The sequence below is a fragment of the Syngnathoides biaculeatus genome, chromosome 16, assembly GCF_019802595.1.
Source record: "Syngnathoides biaculeatus isolate LvHL_M chromosome 16, ASM1980259v1, whole genome shotgun sequence".
In the NCBI taxonomy this organism is placed as follows: Eukaryota; Metazoa; Chordata; class Actinopteri; order Syngnathiformes; family Syngnathidae; genus Syngnathoides; species Syngnathoides biaculeatus.
The window spans coordinates 10,348,558-10,358,298 of NC_084655.1; the positions used below are offsets into that span (position 1 = coordinate 10,348,558).

At 40.1% G+C, this 9,741-nt stretch overlaps 1 long non-coding RNA gene across 1 annotated transcript; it reads right to left on the bottom strand.

Moving 5' to 3' along the window:
• Nucleotides 1–4,836: 4,836 nt before the first annotated feature.
• On the bottom strand, nucleotides 4,837–9,738 carry LOC133514337 (uncharacterized). The gene is made up of 3 exons (XR_009798773.1): nucleotides 9,616–9,738; nucleotides 6,967–7,017; nucleotides 4,837–5,307 (listed from the first exon to the last, which is right to left on the bottom strand). It is a non-coding gene; the product is annotated as an uncharacterized LOC133514337 (long non-coding RNA).
• Between the last annotated feature and the right edge of the window lie 3 nt (nucleotides 9,739–9,741).

Below are 9,741 nucleotides of genomic sequence, written 5' to 3' on the forward strand. Positions count from 1 at the left end.
CATATTTAAATGTTTTCACAGTTACTGTGGATAAATATTATTTCCTATTATGTGGAATTATGTCGAGAATTTTCAATGTGGTGATAAAAAAATATGCGTATGCATATATGCACAATGGAAAATAATTTATCCTTGAGAAATACTGTTATGGATTACGATATTTGTCTGGGAAATAAGGACATTTTTAAATTTGAGCAAGGAAATCCTTTCAATCTGCTACTGCAAATAATTGCGTGACACCTTTTATAACTGCATTTAATGAACTGTATTATAGTATTTATAGTTCATTATTTTGTAGTCATGGTAGCAGTAGTGTATATAGTACTGCATTGTGTCCTTTAGGGCCAAGTGACTGCAAAGCATTTATACAAGGTACTAAATGCTTAACCATTCTGTAAACTTTCAATATATTTTACTACAGAATACAGACCAAGCAGAGTTTAAGAATAGCAGATACGTTTGGTCCGCAATAATATGATTTGTCAGTCCCAAACCGTAAACTGACTACTACCAAAACAAAGACTACAACAGAAATGCATTTCTAATCGTGGAAAAGCAGCAGTCAAAAACACAGGCATTTAATAGCGAATTCGATGAGTTATGAAAATACTGTACATAAAAGTGAAAACATACTGTTGGCTGGTCTCTCTGAATGCTCCCCAGAAGAAAGCGGCCTGGCCCCATTTTGAGAAGGTGGCGGCGGCGCCGGAGCCGCGCTGCTCTCCTTAGAAACGCGGGCCTTCAACCTGGTGCTGCTTCTACTGAGCCAATTAAGGACAAAGATGTATTTGAACAGAGCGGAAGGAAAAGTAAACAAGTCAGCGACAAATAGCTAGCGATGGGGGTCCTGTCTAGGGCCTGAAACTCGTTATTATCCTGACAACCAGAGGCAGGAAAGGTTGCAAAGAGTTGTGGAGACTTGAGTTTCAGACTCTTATAGCTTGCAGGTGCTCTTTTCAATGAAGGCTTGACTCTGCCAGACACTTCTTGGGCCGGGCTGAATGCTCCCAGGGTGTTTGTTTGCCTTCTTTTCTTTTGTATACACGCTGTCTATGGCTGCCTGATACCTATAACCCATTTCCAAACACTCTAAATTTGTGTCTCTATCATTTTTCTTTCATGGCGATGCAGCGCTTAAATCTTTTCTTCAGTTTTGTCCTACAATCTTTTGGTGTGCGTGTGTGCACATCCATCAGTGTGTCAGATGGCTGTGCCAGGCAGCAGTAGTTTGTGGTCAGCGCACAGTGTGTCTCTCAGCTGTTGTTTCAAATACACAACTCGCATCCTCACTCATTCAGCACAGCAGATGGTCGTGAGCGTCATATGTGCGAATGCGTTTTTGTTTTGTGTCGGAGTGTGTGTCCACTTCATTGGAGAGGCAGCTGTGGCAAAGCAGGATCCAGCTTCACGCTGGTAACAAAAAGAACAAACAAAGTAAAACTCACCAGTGTGGAAGATCAAAATGTCGCAAAGGACTGCAGAGAAATAAAAAGACAACACAGAAAGGCAGCAGTTAGTTTCGTCATCGTATAATCCTTCAGATTATGTCCTAGCACGACGGACAATGAACATATTGTTGTGATTTTGTTGCGGTAATCCAGCTCAGCACAACACGCAATAGACAGCAACATTCTCTAGGGAACGATGATGGCAAATGATACATAGACTTCTACTTGCTACCAACTCTGAATGTATGACGAGAGCACTGGGACATGAAACGAATGCACCTGCAAGGGGGTGAAAATAGGAGAAAATATGGAATTCAGATTCAGGGATGTAAAACCAACCTGAAACTCAATTTCTAACGCAAGAAACATCAAGAAAAGGGCTTGAATTTCAGGTTATGTTGTTGAAAAATCAAGAAAAGGACTGAATTGCATCTTGTATAGTTGGGACACAACGCATAAAATACCTTCATAACCTGACATCTCTCAAGAAAGAATTCACACCAGTTCCATGTGGTCCTATAAACCTTCATGAAACCCTCACACAAGGCCATAGAATTGAAGTTATGACCGAGAGTGGAATTTGTCTCTTCAGATGATATAAACCATTTTGGATTCCCTGATTTAAAAAAAGTAAAAATAAAATGTCAATCATTGGTCCAAAAAAAGTTAAAAAAAAAAAAAACACCAGCAAAGAGGGTCACACATTCATTAGACTGGCAAAAAAAATCTTTTAGGTTCCTAGACTCAACAAAAAAATGGAAAACAAAATGGACACTTTTATCCATGTTGTTGTTTTTATAGGCAGTGCTGGTAAAGTGTTACACTGAGTGATTTATGACAATCCACACACATGAATTTCTGTTGCGCAAGTCACCTCGGACAAGAGTTTTCACACGGTGTTCCGTGCTTCATAAAGTTAATGTCTGAGCAGTAGCCCATGGTAGCGCATTGCATAGCTGATACACTGTTTCCTACCATACCGATACTTTTTAGTACCTATCCTTCATTAGTCACTCAAAAACTTGCCTACTGACTGATTTTTGGTCAACCCAAAAAACTGTCTAATATAAAAATAGTACTTTAGCACCATCTTGTGGTAGCTTGGGTAGATTAGACAGGTCAGAGCCCTAAAACTGAAAACTGGTGCGTTGGTGGTTTTCAGTATTTGCTGATGATGGGGTTTGAGCCCTCCCACGGATAGAAGAAAAAAGAGGCAGGGCGCACGCTGAGCTTTTTGGTCATTTTTTATTTTTCCAAGCCAAGCAACACCCTTATTTTATAGAGAGATAATGGAAAATAACCACATTTGCTTTTCACACAGAATCCAGCAAAGGAAGATATTGTCACAACTGTGCTCACACAAGGATGAGACAAACAGCACCAACATCTGGCGTGACCTATGAATTCTTGTTGGACAGTGACTGCTTTCAACCGAACAGAAGTTGGAGGACTGAGTGTTTGGTCTGAAACTCGACACTACCCTTGATGGCGAATATATGCAGAACAAAGTCATCCCTCACTCCACGTCTGTGATATTTATACAAAACAGTGACCCAGAAAAAAAGGCGAGCACATCTCAGCTTGAACTGACTGCCTAAAGGGCCCAAGAAAAGTAATTGTAAAAATATATATAAAATACAGTGAAAGAAAAGTATGCCGTGCCATTATTTGGCGAATATCATCTAAACTCTTTGTTTCATACAAAGATTAGCCATTGCTGAAAAAAGCTATCAAAGTCGAGTGATGACCAATTGAGTGGAAATGATTATCTGGTTATTGGTTGACATGATTACAATGTTGCCGGAGGACGCCGCTATCTAATATGGCTCCGCAATCCGACTCATTCATCAGAACACCATCCGTCTAATTGGTTTTGTTTTGGTAAATCGCTCCAGGTTTCCTTAATAGAAAAGCAAACATGCTGCTCTAACACTGGGTGACAAGGGCACCTTGGGTGTGCAGATGTTCACGCAGATGACAGATGGCGGTCGCACGGCGAAGGGAGCAACGGAAGGATGTCTGCGCCAGGCTGGTGCCACATGCACCCCCTGCCTCTTAATTTCCCCCGTTGTACAGAAGCGACCCACCCCCACCCCCAACACTGAGTCTCCAAACAGAGTGTTGTGTGATCTCTTTATCTGTGTGATGTAAACATGCTGTGACTCAGCACCTGGTGGTCATGAAAGTCTGGACATCATATTTGATGTGAGGAAATCCCAACATGAAGAAGCCAAAGGAAACTAAACTGTATATATTTGCAGATGACAAGGAAAAATTCTATATTTATCCATCCATCTATTTGCTTCACCGCTTATCCTCACAAGGGTCACGGGAGTGCTGGAGTCCATCCCATCTGTCACTGAGCACGAGGCAGGGTACACCCTGGACTAGTTGCCAGCCAATTGCATGTTTAAAAAATGAGTTACATATTTTTTTTTCAAAAAAAGAAAAATGTTTAATGCAATATTTTATTTCCCTGAATAATTGTCATCCATTGTCTTTTGCTGCTTATCCTCATGAGGGTCGCGGGGAGTGCTGGAGCCTTTCCCAGCTGTCAACGGGCAGGAGGCGGGGTACACCCTGAACTGGTTGCCAGCCAATCGCAGGGCACATTGAGATGAACGGCAGCACTCACAATCACACCTCGGGGTAATTTAAAGTGTCCAATTTAATGTTGCATGTTTTTCGGATGTGGGAGGAAACCGGAGTATACATATGTACAGTGAAGAAAATAAGTATTTGAACACCCTGGTATATTGCAAGTTCTCCCACTTATAAATCATGGAGGGGTCTGAAATTTTCATCGTAGGTGCATGTCCACTGTGAGAGAGATAATCTGATAAGAAAAATCCAGAAATGACAATGTATGATTTTTTTTAACGACTTATTTGTGTGATACAGCTGCAAATAATTATTTGAACACCTGTCTATCAGCTAGAATTCTGACCCTCAAAGACCTGTTAGTCCACCTTTAAAAGTCCACCTCCACTCTATGTATTATCCAGAATCAGATGCAACTGTGTGAGATCGTTAGCTGCATAAAGACACCTTTCCACCCCATACAATCAGTAAGACTCAAACTTGTAACATGGCCAAGACCAAAGAGCTGTCCACAGACACCAGAGACAAAATTGTACAACTCCACACGGCTGGAAAGAGCTACGGAGAAATTGTAAACAAAGGCTACTGTACCAAATATTAACATTGGTTTTCTCAGGTGTTCAAATACTCATTTGCAGCTGTATCACACAAATAAATTGTTGAAAAAAATCATACATTGTGAATATATATATTTATATATATATATATATATCACACACACATTTTTTGTTTTGCATTACAGTAATTGTATTCCATGTTATGATTCTGCATGTGCAAGGGGTTCAAATGTTATGTGTGGTGGTTTTGCCCAAAAGCCAATCAGAATTAGGAGCATGGCATGAACGTTACCTGAAAAAAAAAAATTTACAACACTCAACCGAACAAAGCATTAGGCTACTGCTCTGGCATTTTTAATCACATGACAAAAATAATTGTTTTGAAATAATAAAAAAAATAGGGGATGATTCAGCAGATGTATTTTTTTTTTTTTTTTCAAGTCAGCATTTTGTGCATTTGAAGCGGGAGGCCTAGGAAACAGGAGAGAACTATTCGTATTGTTATGGCCAGGTAGAGCCGATAATTACCACCATTCATCTTCACCGGACTCCGGCATTGTTTTATGTCGGTGCATGTGAGGACAGACCCGCTTTGATGAATTTCCCCTTGAATTAGCGGTCACCAGTGGATCTGGAGCCTCCATCACTCCGCACGCTCTCATTCATCATCTCATTAGGACCCGGCACTGAGCTGCATGTGTCTGTGGACTCCCGGGGAGAAAGGCGAAACTATTAGCTCCATCATAAACATTATACAGATGCGGTAATCACTATTTACAAGTCTGTGCAATTGGGCAAATATTTGCTGTTTTTTTTTTTTTATTACAATCTGTCCAATTCTTTAAGTCATTGAACCATTCATAGGGTAAAATCTTAAAATAGTCATTATCAGAGTTGCTCAATTCCATGGGAATCTAATTTTCTCTTCTCATGGAAGAACCAGATACTAAATCCTTACATTAGCCTAATGTGTTTACAGTTATGATAATGTTTCCACTTATGGTGTTTACAAATAAAGATTTGTGATGGATGGATGAATAATTATGCTAAAATGTTCCAGCTATTATCCTGGCGCCCTTGGGAACTCGCCAATTCCCACTATTTGCCGCAGAGTGAGGCAAAATAAAAGCTTTCTCGTGCGACCTCATCCCCAAACTCCACCTCATGTCACCATCCCTTTTGCCACAGTGGTGAAATATTTCAGAGAGCGAATTTTTGGGCTCATTCACCAAATGATCACAAAGCACATCCCCATGTGGCACCTCCATTATGACACCGTTCCCCTTGGTTCTTCCACTTCAGTCCCCTACAATATAACCCAAAATCAGCCTGCCTCACCCTGCTCCGTATAGTTTCGAATTGGGCTAAATCCAAGTTCAACATTAGTTGGCATCAGTTTGGGCAAGCTGCGTGAATGATCACAGCCCAACCTGATGGTGCAGTGAATCAAAAAAAAAAATCAGCACGACGAATCTGAGCAATTTGTCGTGATGGTCTTTTCTGTCGCCCGCAAATGGAGCATCGGTAATCCCTTACAAAGCTTCTATTTTTACATGTTTGAAGACAAGCTTACATTGTGCGAGGGTAATTAAGGGGATGTACCTGTTGCCAAGAACAACATTTGTTTGGAATATTGATTTCTGTGAGATGAGAAAACTGTAATCCATCACAAGCGCTGTCGGGACCACAGGGTTCTGTCATTACCAGGAAATTTTGATATTTTAGGGCTCAGCACTCTTTTAGTTGGATTTTGTCCTCATCCCCTTTTTTGGGTGTAGAAAATCGTACACGCTCTGCCAAATTGTGAGTAAAACATCGTCCTTGAGTCAGGCCAAGCAGAGTTAAAAATTAGACTAGATTTATTATCATTTCTTCTTTGTGTCAGCAAATTGTAACGCTGGCTTGGCAAAAATTCTTCATTGACTTGGCTTGCCCTCTGTGTCTGTGTGTGCGCGTGGAGGCGGTTAGTCTGTTCTTGTACAAAAATAAAATTGGAAAAATCGGGAACGGTACAGAAAATGTATAATAAAAGCAGTGAATCCTATGTAGAATGTACCCTACATAAGACTAACGGAGGAGAGCACGAACCCTCGGCTGTTTGGTCATTTAGCAAAAAAAGGAGACAAAGGTCCCTAAAAAAATATTATATTGTGGTTGAAATCAAAGCTTATTTCATTCAAAAACATATTTATAGGTCAAGTTACATTTGAATGTAGGAACCCTTATTTGACTTTGAAGCTTCACAAGTCTTACATAACTTGAACTTGTGAGGTTTGGTAACGTTTCTGCTTGATTTTTTTTTTTGTAGGATGGCACGATAGCCTTCCAGAGCTGTTGTTTGGATGTGAAGTTCCTCCCACCTTCTTAGATCTTTTGCTCGAGAATGTTCTCAATCTTCACACGGCTGAGATCTGCAAAGAAAGGAGGCCACACAATGAAAAAAAAAACCTGAGGTTGCATTCAACAGTAAACCTTTTTGAAAGTGAGAACTTTTTTTTCCCCCAAGTATCACAACAATCTGTAATTTTAACTAGTGCTTTGCATGTCTGCCTCCCAGTTCTGAGGTTTGGGGTTAGAATCTCAATTTCCTGAGCTTGCTTTCTGTGCCTTCCCGTGTGAAGCAGCTTCTTCCAACATTCCCAAAAACACGCATGGCTAGTAGGTAAATTTCAAATTTCCCCACAGTTGCTGAGCCAAGGCACGTGTTTTCATGAGAAAAATCTTGTGGCACACCATCAAACAAAAAATGTCACAAAAAGTGGGTACAAAAAATTCATTATGCCCCTTTCGCCACCTAGAGGAAGAGAAATTGAATGTTTTTACTGTCACGGTACATCAGTGGGAAAGTTAGATAAACAAAGATATATTAATTGTGATAAACAAATACTAATAATGATTCTCGTTGGCACACTGTGATCTCAAGAGCAACTACTGTGGCCCAGCACAGTGGTTGAGAATCACTGGGTTCATCTAAGACTAAATTGTCCATGGGTACAGTTAAATGTGAATGGTTTTTTTTTTTGCCTTTTGTTAAACGGGCAGTCCAGGGTACGCCATAACTCTCATGTAGTCATCTGGGACACGTATCCCTAAAGAAGACACATGGCTTAGCTAATGGATGGATGGATGATGTTCTGTATAACTTATGAAAATGTGTTCAACACAGCTCGCAAGCCTCCTACTCAAGCACCCAGAAATAGATCTGTCATGTTGCCACTATCCTCTCCTGTCTAACTGCAAAGGAGCCTTTTTGCTTATGACTGACACTGATATGATCCCTTAAGTCACAAGCTTGGCACCAGTTTGCTCCTAAAACAAATTAAGCCTGTGTCACGCCCACACCCACCTCCAGCTTCCCGCTCTACACAGATCCTGGGAACCTTAAACCTTTAATGGAACTTTTTCAACATTATTAAAAAATATATATATGTTCCTCCCAGGACACAAAACTGATGACATTTGAATCGTTTTGAGCAGATTCAAGTTTTAGGGTGGTGGTGGCTTCCCAAAATGGAGCAAATGAGGAAAAAAACAACAAAGATCCCTGGCATATGTTTATGTCACCGGGACGTACATACTTTTTGTTGTTGTTTGTTTTTTAATCCTAACATGAATTATAAGAGTCAAGTACTGCCTCCCACCACTTAATTTGACCTCTACACTGTAGAACATTTAACCTTTATACCCATCACACTGTGTGCTAAAGCCTTTTACCTGTAGTTCATGTTCAGTCACGAGGAGAAGTATGCAATGTTAAAAGCTTCCCCCCTCCCTGATTTAATTTAGCCCATTAAACCTCAGGGATTCGAGCAAAAATGCTTGACAGTTTTGTTTTTTTTCTGGCCAAATCATTTTTCCCACCAGGGAAGGCCCTACATTCGCTCATTTTCTTAAACCCAGTAGTCTCATTATGTCAAAAATAGGTTGGCCAAAGAGAATTAATGAATTTTCTGTTTACATTTCAAATGTTTGAATAATTCAGGCACACACTTAAATGTCATTACCTAAAGATTTACACTCTTTTTCGCTCTCAATTTCATAATTCAAAAAAGAAACTTCCAATGCAACAATTGATAATTGATTTAGTCACTAAACTTGCAACTCCTTTTCATGGTGTGATTTCCAGTTGCAATGTTCTGTTAAAATATTTAAATATGGTGGCATTATGGACCAATGATTAACACATCTGCCTCACAGTACTGAGGACCCAGGTTCAAATCCAGACTCGCCTGTGTGGAGATGCATGTTTTTCCTGTGCCCGCACGAGTGTTCCCCAGATGCTTTGGTTTCCTCCCATTTCCCAAAAACAAGCATTGGAAGGTTCATTGAAAACTCTAAATTGCTAATAGTGAGTGAATGTTTGTTTGTTTATATGTGCCCTGCGAATGGCTGGCGAACAGTTCATGGTGTATCCTGCCTCTCGCCCACAGTAAACTGGGATGGGCTCCAGCTTGGTTGTGACCCTCGTGAGGATAATCAGTACACAAAATGGATGGATATTAAAAAGGCATTCAATCTTAAGATTTTGTAACTCTCGTACTCATTGAGAACTTTGTGGTATGTTTTTAGTCCTGTGGTCCCTTTGACATTAAATAAAGGGAGAGTAAAAGCAAGCTTTTCTATTTCAGCCACCATTACATCATACACTGTGAACATTATTAATTATTATGTGTTCTTTTTAGACTGATTTCTATAGCTTGGCTTCTGTAGACTTGGTCAAAGCCAGGAAAGGCCTTGGTGACATTCAGATGAGTTTAGGGAGTGGCGGCAAAACCATGAAGTGGGCAGACACCTGAATATTAATTGTCACACTGCTGAGAAACACAAATCCACCCGTTTTGCATTCTCAAGAGCGTTTATTGTCTTTTGCATATATGTGACCGATATTAAGCATAAAACATGGTGGGCGGGGGGGGGGGGATCTGATGGAAGGAGACAATATTTGATATTTTTTCTTTGTTCGCGTTGACATATATACGATATATATTATTTCTATAAAAGAACTATACCTTCTCCAAAGATACCAGGCACAAAGAAAACAGCATTTTAGCAAGTTCGGTTTGAAATCCGATGGTTAAGTGAAATTTTACAATTATAATAAATTCAATAATGAAAAACAGGCACTTTCAAAGCCA